We start from the raw sequence: 14,085 nt of genomic DNA on the forward strand, positions 1-14,085 counted from the left end.
CTAAGTATGTAATGACCAGATCTGTCTCACTGAATAGGTTGTGGACCATTTAGGGTGTTGTTGACTCTTATGGTGAGTGGCACGTGACACAAGCTGAATACTAGTGATGTGTAATATGACCGTGTATTGGTCTGCAGCCAGTTGGAAATTAAAAACAAAACAAAATGAATAAACAAAAACTTGTCCAACAAAAATGATTGGCAAAGAACTGACCTAATTACTCTCTCTGTCTTCCTCTTCTGCTCAAAGTACTTATCAATGGCTCTCAGTAAAGCCTTAGGGCCTTGTCGTGTCATGCAAGATTTTCCATTATCTTTTCCTTTCTCTAGTCTATCCATTCATCACTCTCACACACACTGTAAGCAACAGAAATACCAACTTGCTTGTGTGCCATGGGAGGCCATATGCTGTTTACACTTTTATGTCTTTGCTCAAACATGTGTCTACTCTAGTTTGAAACCTTCCCTGAACACTCAGATTGGCTTTATTGTACTCTTCTCATGTAATTCTTAATGTATATACTCATTATCACACATATCCCACTGGAACGTCACTGTTTGTCTCCCTCTCAAGGAGGTAGATGCTATGTCCTATTCCTTATTATTAAGCCCCTGTCTGTCAGAGTAGACATTTCAATACAAGACTGTTAAATTAATGAATGATTAATGTGTATTAGGCCAAAGTCGAGATTCCTGGGTTTGAGCCCTCCATTTGTATGTCGTAGGCATAAATGCTTCCTTGGGTAGACTTGCAAGTTTATTTTTCCATTCAGAAGCATACTTAAATGCAAAGACAAGGAATTGGACTCATTGATTTCTAGTGTCATGTCAATAAAATTTGAGGCTCTGTATTTTGAGAATTCTGTACTGTATACACTTTCAAACCTCAAAAATATTTTATTCTTTATTCTTTCTTCAGATGTCCCCTAATCCCTCAGACCTGCAGAACCATTTAGCAAGTGGAGAAATCTTCAATTATTGTTATAGAAGCCTTTCAATCATGTTAACTCTACTTTTCAGCATCGTTGTTTTCCCCTAAAGAGTTCATCTTACACGTACACTCAATTCAGAGTAATAATGAATTATTAATGAAATTCTTTTCCAAATGAACATTGCAGGAATTTGGATAAGCTTGAAAAATATTGGGAATTTTACAATCCTTTTTGTTTTAAAAGCCACACAGGTAGTAAACCTATATTAGACTTTTAATAGAAATTCTAGCAGTTTGAGGAGCAGTGAAATATATACATATAAAATAAAAGGGCTTCCACGTAGATATATAAAGTTATGTAAGTGATAGCCCAATTAAAATTATAAATGTGTTGGGAGCAATGCAGCAGACCACCTCCCTTTTTAATGCACACACGCTCAGAGACACCTTCACCTTCCTTTCCTACCAATGACCACCCAGACACAGTAATGGTTACCTAAGGGTAATTCAGTAACATGACACATTCAAGTACTCTAGGTCACACACAGTGTGAGATCATTATTCAGTACCCACATACATTAAATTTTTAAAACACTCCTTGGATTTGGTCCAAGAATGATCTCATCAACACTTAACACCCCAGCCACAGATAAAGAAGCAGGCGGGTTGAATATCACACTGAAACATGAAGGAAAGGAGGGTTTCATAAACACACAGTGGCCACGTTTAGCCCCTAGTCCACACACTTGATGAGTCCTCAGGTACCTCAGAAGCCCAGCCAATGCACATTACGCACATCTCCACCAAGCGCTTTCAGCTCCTGACTGGTGGTGGAAAGAGAATTTGGGATGGGTGAGTGTGAAAAGAGAAGGGGAGGAGAGGAAGTGATTGAGAGAACACTGAAACTGAGAGAAAAAGGGACAGAACGAAGAATGTAGAGCAGGACTGCTTGTTAACATACGCAGCTGTGTTTTCTGAGAAGGAAAACAGAAAGGCTTCTTCTTAAGCCTTTCAAGGTTTAGAGGTCTACAAAAGCAGATTTACCATAGAAGATGTTTAGCTATATGAATATTCCAATAGGGGAGAAGCAAGATTTTTGGCATGCTCAAAGCATATATTTTGCTTTCTTTAAAGAAATCTTCTTCTTCAAAAGATATAGACCTAACTTTTTTACTTAAAGCACTCTAGACTAATGAGGGGAAAAATCAGTTATAAACTAGAAAGAATTTTGAAAGATGATCTGTTGTTATGACTGGTATTCTTTTTTTTATTATAATAATATTTTTTATTATATTATGTTAGTCACCATACAGTACATCCCTGGTTTTTGATGTAAAGTTCGATGATTCATTAGTTGCGTCTAACACCCAGTGCACCATGCAATATGTGCCCTCCTTACTACCCATCACCAGAGCCTCCCCTCTGAAGCCCTCAGTTTGTTACTCAGAGTCCATACTCTCTCATGCTTCATTCCCCCTTCTGATTACCCCCCTTTCTTTATCCCTTTCTTCTCCTACCAATCTTCCTAGTTCTTATTCCATAGATGAGAGAAACCATACGATAATTGTCTTTCTCTGCTTGACTTATTTCACTTAGCATTATCTCCTCCAGTGCCGTCCATGTTGCAGCAAATGTTGAGAATTCGTTCTTTCTGATAGCTGAGTAATATTCCATTGTATATATGGACCACAGCTTCTTAATCCAGTCATCTGTTGAAGGGCATCTCGGCTCCTTCCATGATTTGGCTATTGTGGACAATGCAGCTATGAACATTGGGGTGCATATGGCCCTTCTCTTTACTACGTCTGTATCTTTGGGGTAAACACCCAGTAGTGCAATGGCTGGGTCATAGGGTAGTTCAATTTTTAACTTTTTAAGGGACCTCCACACTGTTTTCCAGAGTGGCTGTACCAACTTGCATTCCCACCAACAATGTAGGAGGGATCCCCTTTCTCCACATCCTCTCCAACAATTGTTGTTTCTTGCCTTGTCTATCTTTGCCATTCTAACTGGCGTAAGGTGGTATCTCAGTGTGGTTTTGATTTGAATTTCCCTGATGGCTAATGATTTTGAACATTTTTTCATGTGTCTGTTAGCCATTTGTATGTCTTCATTGGAAAAGTGTCTGTTCATATCTTCTACCCATTTTTTGATTTGTTTATTTGTTATTCTTTTATGACTTTCATGGATGTGCTTACATCTTTATGACTTTTAGGAATATGTATTAACTGTTGGTGACTGAGAAGCGGGGACAAAATGACAAACAAGACTGACGTCTTTTATAGTCTACTGAGGAATATAGGCAAAAAAAAAATCACAATAAACTGTTAGAAGTGTTATGATAGCAAGGTAATAAGTATTGTGAAAGGCATAGCAGGAACTCTTGATCAGTCTAAGGGTGACAGGAAAATTAAAGCAAGTGACATTTTTTTCTAAACTATGGAGGATGAGTAGGAGTCCACCAAAGTGAAAAATGAGAATAAGTGTTTTGTTTTCATTTTTTTCTTCTTGATTATTAAAAGGTAACTGGTCAGAGGCAAGAAGAAGAGAGAAAGGATGGGTGGGAGAGAAAACACACATACATGTGAAAGACAGTTATTTTATCATAGCTAGAGTATAGATGGCAAGATGGGAGTAGTGTGAGGTTAGCCTTGAGAGGAAGGCCAGATGAGGGTCAAGGAAATCAGGTCAAGGAAGCCTCTATGAGAGTGACCATATAATTTATCATGTAAACTGGGATACGTTTGAGAATGAGAGGAGACACTCTTAGTAATTATGCCAAAACATACGTGATTCTATTGAAAAGATGTAGAAAGAATTTTAAGCAGAAGGATGGCATGCTGACATTGCATTTTTATGTTTATTTTTATTTATTTTTTTGAGGGGGGGAGGGGCAGAGGGAGAGGAAGAGAGAAAATCTTATGCAGGCTCCATGCCCAGCAGGGGCTGCATCTCATGACCCTGAGATCTTGGTTTGAGCTGAAATCAAGAGTCAGACGCTCAACCCACTGAGCCACCCAGGCGCCCCAATAGTGCATTTTTAAAAATTCAATTTAAATGTACAGTGGTTTGGGAAGAGATAAGGATGGGCATAGAAAAACCAGCTCAGTTGTTTTCAGATTAACTAGGATTATTGATGATCATGATCTGAACTAGGATAGTTTAAGCCATGTAGAGTGGAATAGATACACCTTGATTTAAAGAAAGTATAGTCAACAAGAGTTACTGGAGGGCCACCTGGGTGGCGGCTGCCTTCAGCTCAGGTCATGATCCCAGGGTCCACATCAGGCTCTCTGCTCTGCTCTGCTCTGCTCAGCCTGCTTCTCCTTCTCTCTCTGCCTGCCACTCCCCCTGCTTGTGCTCTCTCTCTCTTTCTGACAAATAAATAAAATCTTAAACAAACAAACAAACAAAAACAAGAGTTACTGGAATTGAAGGGGTGAAGGGAGTGGATTGAAGAAGATCCTTTCCAAGTTACGACTTAAGACACTGAGTGCATGGTGATGACTTTTATTGAGATCAGGAACACTGTAGGTGTATTCTGGTTTGAGGAGATGGCGGTAGAAGATGGTTAGTTTGTATCCTAGTGAGTTTGAGGGGCCTGGGTATTTTTAGTTCAAAAACTATTCAGTAGACAGATTTGTACATCAGGAGATATCAGGGGTCATTGACAGATGTAATAAGGGGAAAGGAATAATATTTTTAAAGAAGAGAATGTAAAGGAGATAAAAAGACATTGGACCAAATCTTGCTCTCCAATATTAAATAATTGAGTATAAAAAATAAAGATCCGGGGCGCCTGGGTGGCTCAGTTGTTAAGTGTCTGTCTTTGGCTCAGGGTGTGATCCCAGCGTTCTGGGATCGAGCCCCACATCAGGCTCCTCCGTTGGGAGCCTGCCTCTTCCTCTCCCACTCCCCCTGTTTGTGTTCCCTCTCTCGCTGGCTGTGTCTCTCTCTGTCAAATAAATAAATAAAATCTTTAAAAAAAAAAAAAAAGAAAGATTGTTCATGGAGGCTAAGAAAGAGAAACCAAAGAGATAGAAACCAAAGAGTGGAAACTCCTGAATGAGATGTCAAAGAAAATAAGGGTCACAAGTAAAATAAATATACAATGAATCCAATCACAAATAGGTCATAGAGGTTGCCATGTGTTTTATCTTTTTCTTTTCTTTTGCTGTATTTTGCCATAAAGACTGCTCTGTGGACTGCTTGTTTGATTTCTTTTGCATTGATTTGTCAGAAATATATTGTGATTTTAATTCTATTAATGATAGCCCAAGCATTATATGCAGATGTATATAACCTCTAATTATATAATTTAAAAAGATGAAGCAATAATTTTAACGTTATTTTGTAAACAAACATTACTATTTTTTTTTGCTCACATTTCTTCTTTCCTTTTTTTTTTCCTTTATTTAACCTAGAATTGCAGATCCTATTTGTATCTGCTTTCTAAATTACCTACTATTAATATTTCCATTTTCTCTTTGCATTCTCTTTTGATGGTATGATGACAATTATTCATACATCACATCAAACTCTCTTTTACAAATAATTATTACATTTCCATTTGCCTTCTGAAAGCTGACAGATCTGGATATAAATACCAGCTCAAGATTATATTAATAGTATGAGTGTAAGCTGTTGTTTTTTGAAAATGGAAAGTTTCTGGCACGAGTTAGTATTCAAAATGTATTTATTTTCTCTTTTGCTTTATTCCTAATCTTTAGCTTATTTTAATATTCACTGTCCATTTCTACTGTGACTCCCCAGTTTTGGGGTTATGCTCTTGATTGAGTCATCTGACCACTTAGAAAACTTTGGCACGGGGCGCCTGGGTGGCATAGCGGTTAAGCGTCTGCCTTCGGCTCAGGGCGTGATCCCAGCGTTATGGGATCGAGCCCCACATCAGGCTCCTCTGCTGTGAGCCTGCTGCTTCCTCTCCCACTCCCCCTGCTTGTGTTCCCTCTCTCGCTGGCTGTCTCTATCTCTGTCAAATAAATAAATAAAAATCTTTAAAAAAAAAAAAAAAGAAAAGAAAACTTTGGCAGGAAAAAAGTACTGTATTAGTGCATTTTCCAAAACTTTATACATCTGAGGATGTCTTTATAATACAATAAAATCATTGGGTCATAATCCTCCCCACTGTCAAGTATTTAAAGAATTTGTTTTCATTGTTTTATGGAATTTTATTGTCAGAAAGCAAAAATATGAGACTGGTTTGATTTTGCTTCTTTGAAAATAACCTCTTTTCTTCTTTCTGGATGCTAGCATAATTCTTTAATCTTGAAATTTAATGTTTTTACAGTTTATGTGTGTGTGCGTGTGCGCGCGCACTATTAAACTTAATACCCTGGTTTTGCTTGAACAGTTTTGCCATCTCTCAGGTTCCCAAGTCAGATCTTTTTGTCACCTGGAAAGTTCCCTTTACCCATACGGTGGATTGTTGTTTCCAACCTATCTGCACTGTTTTTCAAAATCATCTGTATTTTTGTGTAGCTGCTCCCTACCTGACTCTAAGCCGAGGGTGGCTGATGGTCCATGAGGCTGGAGAAAAGACTTGGAGAAAGTGATCCAGACATAGGTTTATTGGGGGAACTTACAGAGAGTCCAGGAGTGCCAGCTAGACAAAGTACCCACATTGGGATCCATATGCAGCAAGTTTTTGTAATAGAACAACTTAGCTTAGCAGCTCTCGGTAGCCCTGACCCTCTTTGCATGGCCAGCATTCCAAGGAGATCAAGAGTGCCGTTGGGACACAGAGAGAAGCTCCTGGTTGACTACCCCAGGAGCCGCTGGCTTTGAACGCTGAAGAGCCTTCTTCTACACATTCTGCTTGATGGGAACATACAGGGAGGACGGTATCTCTACATTCTCAAGACAGTGATTAATAGGGACACTCAGGGTGTGCATGCACAAACTAGCTATCTAGCAGGTACCATACAATTTTGTAACCTAAATTTTTATGTTTTGCCTTCTATTAGTTCACCTTCCATTATATTTTATTTCTTTATGTAATTTGTTCTCATTTTGGTAGTCTTTCCAGATTTTGCCTTCTTTGTTAACAGTTATTTGGAAATATTGTGCCATTATTAATATTTCCAAATTTCATTTAACTTTCTCTTCTACTTTTTTAAATTTAATTGATCTTTATAGTGAAGAAGAGGAGAAAAAATACCTTCTAATTTTTTCTCTAAAGTACCAGATAAGTTACCTACTGAGAATGAAGGTAGGCAAGCATAAATAGAGGATTTGAGAAGGTTAGAGAAGTAGTGATATAGTTCTAGATGAGAATGGAAAGGTAATTAACCAAGACAAGAAAAAGAAGACCTGGGCAAAATAGTATATTTGGTTAAAAGTGAGAACCATAAATTTGTGGTTTCTGCCCTCAGGGAACATAAAATCCTTTTGGGGAAAATGAGAAGTACTCAAACCGTTAGAACCCAAACAATGTACACTGTTACATAACTATGAATGAGCAATACAAATAAATTTATGACTCAATCTCTTTTCCTCTTTATGCTAGACATCCCCAGATATACAAGGAGAAACATTTTCTTGTTCTTCCATCAAAAAAATCTAAAAAGAGTAACAAACATGATCACATCTCCTGACTAGCTCATCCACTTTCTGACAAGTTTTCTTATAAACTTACTACTCATATTGGGATGAGAAATAATTGAAATTTACTTAATTTCTTATATATTTTAAAGATGTAGACTCTAAATTAATTTTACCTCTGCATCCTGAATATCTTTACCTTTTAGTTTTCAAATTTAAGCATAAATAAATAAAAAGAAGATGACTTTATAAATATAGTTGTTCCCAAATAACACTGCATATACTTAAGGCTGTGATTACTACTTAATCTGAGCTTTTTATTCTATATTTAGAAAATGTTTCAAAGATAATTATAGTAAGTGTATGCATGAATCTTAAACTGTAGATTATATTAATTATACTGAAATAAAGAGGATGACAAATAATTACACTATAAAATTACCAAAAGTGATAATTTATATATGTATAATTAATAATATAATAATTCACATTAGTTCAAGGCAAAACTTAAGAGCTTATAGATACTGAGTCCTAGAGGGTATAAGTCTGGGGAATGAAGGAGTGGAAAGGAATGCCACAAACAAGAGAAATTTTTGCAAGATGGAATGACATCATAGATTTAAGTCTAGGTGTGCTGGGGTATACTAGGGTATATCGGTGCATCAGGTAACATGGATAAGTTACGGTTCTCACTAGAAATTCCCCAAAACAGGTATTACAATCTTTAAAGAAAATATAGAAAAATCCCTAGGTATGTTGTGATAATCTGTATGCTTATGGTCTATATTTGTCTACCTGTGCTGCTGTAGCGAAATGCCACAGACTGGGGGGCTCAAACAGCAGAAATGTGTTTTCTCCCAGTTCTAGAGGCTGGAAATCTTTGATTAAGATGTCAGCAAATTCTGCTTCTGGTGAGTCTTCTCTTCCTGGCTTGTAGAGGACTGCTTTTCAGTTATATATGAGGTATATATTATATATATATATACACACACACACACACATGTATACACACACACACACACACACACATACATATACACACACACACACACACAGAGTTGACCTTTGAGCAACATGAGTTTGAATTGTATGGGTCCACTTACTTGTGGATTTTTTTCAATATAGTACAGTCCTGTAAATATATTTTCTCTTCCTTATGATGTTCTGAATAATGTTTTTCCCTCTATGCTTTATTGTAGGAATAAAGTAGATAATACATATAACGAAATATGTGTCAGGGTGTCTGGGTGGCTCAGTCAGTTAAGTGTCTGACTCTTGATTTTGGCTCGGGTCATGATCTCAGGGTCGTGAGATGGGGCCCCCCACTTTGGGGCTCGTGCTCAGCGGGGAGTCTGCTGGAGATTCTCTCCCCTTCTCCTCCCCCACTCGCACTCACTCACTCTAAATAAATAAATAATATCTTTGAAAACAAACAAACAAAACATGTGTTATTGACTGCTTATGTTATAGGTAAGGCTTCCGATCGATAGTAGGCTATTAGTAGTTAAGTTTTAGGGGAGTCAAAAGTTTTATGTGAAGTTGTAATTGCTTAAGGGGTCAGTACTCCTAATTCCCATGTTGTTCAACGGTCAACTGTGTGTGTGAGTGTGTGTGTGTAAGGAGAAGAAATCTGTCTCTCCTTATGAAGACATCAATGCTATCTGATCAGGGTTTCACCTAATAACCTTGTTTAACTAATTACTTCCTTAGAGGCCTCATCTCCAAATACAGCCATCTCCTGGAGGTTGGGGTACATACCACCATCCATTGGATGGAATGCTGGAAAAATATTTTAGCTTTATTTCAAGGTAGTCCCCTGCAAATGCACCATTTTGGAGCTATTTGAATAACTTCTAAATATTTTTTTAAAAAGTCACAGTTGAAAGCAGCGTTAGCCTTTTCCCAGCACTCAGGACCTCTTTGAAACCTACTTGAGTCTCAGCTTTATCCTACCCCCCTTCCCATGATTGGCCGGGGAGTAGGTGGAGGTGGAGGTAGAGAATGGAAAATCCAGGATCACACAGTACAAGTGGCTCACTCTAATCCTTTTAAATGACCAAAAACTACCCTCTGGGTAGGCCAAAAAGCTGGTTTGTAAAATCTGAATTCCTTTTCCCAAAAATATCTGTTCCATTTGTAGTTAGAATATTTTGTTTGAGGGCACCTATGTGGCTCAGCCGGTTACATGTCTGCCTTCTGTTCATTCAGGTCATGATCCCGGAGTCCTGGGATCAAGTCCCACGTTGGGCTCCCCCCTCTGCTGAAAACCTGCTTTTCCCTCTCCCTCTGCCTGTTGCTCCTGCTTCTGCTGTCTCTCTCTCTCTTTCTCTCTCTCAAATAAATAAATAAATAAATTTTTAAAAAAGAATATTTCATTTGAAGCAGTCTCATCTTCCAGGGAGTATCCACCAATCTTCTTTGTTTCCTTGGAGCATGCAACCACCTCTTTTTCGTAAGGATGATCTTGACTAGATTTTACGTGCTTAACATATTTAACCTTCCTATTGCCCTATGCTTGTGCTTTCTGAGTGCTATTGTGAATAATCATGCTTCAAGTGTAAGTAAATGCATATTTCTGTTTCACCCTTTACCTAAAATAATTTTAGCAAAACTGCCTTGAACCATGGATCTTGACAACAATTTTTATAGCTTGGTGGTTACCAATATTGCTATTAAGTAATTATGCTACTATTCCAATGGTCACGTAAGCCCGAAAAATTGAATAGCACTCTTGTTTTTTTGTTTTTTTTTTTTAACTTTCCCCGTTATATTTCTGAGAGAGTTTTCTCTTCTTGTAGTTTTTTTGAGCTGAGGAAGTAATTTACTGGACTGTTTTATATTTTCATTTGTTTAATTCAATTTAAGACAAAACATATTTCTAGAATGGATTATGGCAAAGCAGTTGTCAAAAACAAAGTATCTAACAACCTCTTCACTGCCTATGCAACAGCCCACTATTAAAACATTTGTCCAGGGTATTAAAATGACATACAGATTGATGTTTATTGCTCTGGAGTAAAAAGCCCTGCCTGCATTTTTCCAGAAACTCTGTTTCGTCTCAGTGCATGCTTGGATTTGCTCTCCAATATGATTTCCATTCCTTGGGCCCAGGCCTCCGAGATATACCATCCATGATCCGCTCACATCTTGTCTTCTATACATCAAACAATGCAGGAATCGTTGGAGTATATTATTTTTAAAAACAGGTCTGGTACTTTCTTGGCTCTTTTGTAACTGTTATTATTGGAATTTTTACAATTTTATGGAATTCAATGGGACCCTAGAATTTCCATGAGTGTAGGATTTCTTCTTTCCTGTGTTTTTATGCCACAAAACTGAGTTTCAAAGAGAAACACGAGAAACACTCTTCTTTCTGCAAGGACTAAAAGGGCCTCAGCAAATTCCTAATCTAATTAACATCTTTAACAACTCAGACAATAAATTGACTGCAACTGCTCTGGAAGTTCTGGGCCACCTTGTTAAGCTCCTTTTGGAGACTGCTATAAATCAAAGGGGAAATGCGAGGGTCGCTGCACGTGTTTGTTGCTTGTTCCAATGTGAAAGGCTGATTGCTTTACCAACTGCTCATTTAGCCTGGTTATTTTTTTAGACATGTTTAGCATTTCAGGTTTGGAAAAGAGGCCCCCTGAATGCACAGGATCATATGTTGGCTCCAGGTCTTTAGGCCAAAATCGAATAACTTCATTACTTAATATAGATTATGCACGTTTTTCAAAGAGCATAATGGACAAATTAAAACATGAGAAAGGGGACACACGACCCTTCAGTATTTGATCAGAAATGATGGCATGTTGGACTTCTAGAATTCTTTTTTTAATCACGACTTTCTAGGAGATTTTGTTGGAAAGCCCATTCACTCTGTGGTTGTGATAGTGGCATTTTTCCAAAAGCACTGGGTTATCATTAAGATAAGTCAGTGTTTTACTTCAAGCTGAACCTGTATGCAGCTGAGATGCAGATAGAAAGGCAGGCATTACTTAATCACTTGAATGTAAATTGAGTCTATCTGAATACATCCCATGTTTCAGATACTGAGTATTATGGTCACCAAGTTGGATGAGGTTTCGCCCCTTGTCCCGTTGGCTCCAGAGTATCTACAAAGACCACAATATAGTCATGACCATCACCCTGGGGTTTTAACCAATGTCTTTTTTGTTTTTTAAGCCATGTCCTTTATGAACTGCAAATTAAAGAGTCCCTCCAGCATAGATCTTGACCTGTTATAAAACAAAAGAAGACTGATTATTTTAATGTTCAATTCAAAAAGAGTTTTAATTATTGTTGCACAATATTCAAGCATCAAGTAATTGTTGAAATAAGAAAGATGAGAGAATTGTACTGCACTGTGTCAACAAAATAACGAGAATAGGCTTCTGGCCTATTCACAGAAGGGGAAATAAAATAATAAAGAAAAAAATTAAGAAACTTCTTATCTCATTAGTTATTAGGAAAGGATGAATAACAATACCCTTGAACAATAATCATTTTACACCTATTTATTATAAAAATATATAAATAATAATACACAATGGCAGCAAAATTGGTACTACCGTATACTATTCATGGTATTAACAAAGGGCATAATTTTTTTGGAAACCAATTTCACAGTATATCTATATAATCAATACTAACATCCAGAAATCCTGTAGGTGGTTATCTATCAAAAGGAAATGATAGAGATGTTTGGAGGAGCATTTATAACTGCCAAAAATTGATAACATTGAAAGGGTCCGATGATCACCAAATTGTTAATTAAATTATGACATGTCAGCTCCATGCATTTTACTCAACAATTAAAGTGATGGTTATAAATATCATATACCTATATGGAAGAAAGCTTATTGTGAGCTAATGTTAGGGGAGAAAAAAACCAGGATGAAAATCTTGTACACACTATAATTATAGATATTTATAAATATACATATAAAAAGAGGAGGAATAATACTCTAAAATAATGATAGCTGCTGTTTGAGGATAATGTTTTATGGATATTCTTCCTTTCTGCTCTCCAAACTTTTTAGTAATATGGTGTTATAATATTATTTTATGATACATTTTTTTGAAAGTATGGTGAATTTATTAACCCATTATTTGTGGATTAGTAAACAAACCCTCAGTGCAAACCCATCTGGGAATTGGCCTCTGCCCAGCTTCCCACACTATTCAGTAAATACTCATTTATATCTGGACTATTGTGAGGGAGAGAAAAAATATCAAAAATATAAGAGGCCAAGCCTACCTGCACTTCAGGAGCTGGTAATATGTCATGAGAGTGAGCTGTGAGTAACTGCTGGGGACCTGATGCACTGACTCGGGCGTCTGTTTCCACATCTTGCGGATGGAGGCTAGAAAATATTTTGTAAAAACACATTTTCGTGAAGTGTCTTGTAGTGTTATCGATTGAAACTTGTGGAAAGTCTGATGCTTAAAATGATGGTAAAGTCAGCCAGGAGGCAGGCTGACAAAGACCACAGCTGAGTTTTTGATTTTGTTTTTTGTTTATTTCAGGGTAATATCACAAACCTTCCAAATTAGCATTTACCCTTTGGGGTGAGACTTGAGAGATGGAACCTTCAACATCGTGTTATCCAGATGAGTTTCTTCTTTCTCGGTAAGTTTTGACATAGTGTTATTTCTATATTTAAGGTTAGCAGATATCTGCAGTTTGGGGAGGAAGCCTGGGATTTGCTTTCCCAGATGCATCATATCTCTAGGTTGGAGGAATAACTTGGAGAATTTAGCCACTCAAGGGGGAATAAAGGATTAAGCTTGACTCTCTCTCTATGGAATCAACATCTGGTTTAATATTTGTTGTTTGTATTCATGCATGACTACCTAAATGAACAAATCGAATACATGATTGAATCACATTTTTATTCTTCTCCTTATGGGCTATTTTTTTTTTAAATAATTTCTCTAGATGAGAATGGGGAGGCTTGCAATACTGTTTTCATCGCACATTTAAGGGCAAGATAGATGGTCTGACCAATGCAAAGGGTCAGGTTCTTTGAAGTGTGAGATGCTTTATTTCTATACCACACAAGAGATCAACTGAAATAATCTGTTTCTATCAAACAGTTCAAACCCAAACGGTAGGGTTAATGCTTCTATGAAAGTATTTTTACTTACACAGAGTGAATCTGACCTTCTAAATCAGAACAACAGATAAACCAGAACAGTTCTTTAGTTTCTCAACTTGATAAATACTGTTTAAATCTGAAAGTTTGGAGGCAAAGCACCAAGATCCTTATGAACTGGAGAAGTACGGCAGCCAGCCCCACTCCAGGCTGACTTTACCTGAGGCCAGGGGCAACCAGTTGGAAGGACAACTTCTCACCCTGGGAGGACCTAGGGAATCTGCATCTGAATTACACATCCAGTGCAAGAACTGGGTTAGGCCTGAAGGGTTTTTCAGTTTTTAAAGAAAAAGACTGAGAAGTTTAGTCTGCCCTATTACAAAACCTACCTCGGTTCAGTACTGAGTAGAATTTTTTCCTATGTTTGTCCATAGTTTTTGCCATAAACTATTTTTCTGGTCATTTGGACACAATTGGATGATACTATGATTCCCTT

The 14,085-nt window shown here is 37.4% G+C and overlaps 1 long non-coding RNA gene across 1 annotated transcript in view; it reads left to right on the forward strand.

Annotated features, from left to right (window-relative positions):
* LOC117800638 overlaps positions 1-14,085 on the forward strand; it is an 86,217-nt gene that overhangs the window by 34,322 nt on the left and 37,810 nt on the right. The window contains exon 2 of the long non-coding RNA XR_004623142.1: positions 13,021-13,123. This is a non-coding gene — a long non-coding RNA (uncharacterized LOC117800638). The remainder of the gene's footprint in view (positions 1-13,020; positions 13,124-14,085) is intronic.

This window comes from Ailuropoda melanoleuca, chromosome 1 (assembly GCF_002007445.2).
Source record: "Ailuropoda melanoleuca isolate Jingjing chromosome 1, ASM200744v2, whole genome shotgun sequence".
Taxonomy (NCBI): Eukaryota; Metazoa; Chordata; class Mammalia; order Carnivora; family Ursidae; genus Ailuropoda; species Ailuropoda melanoleuca.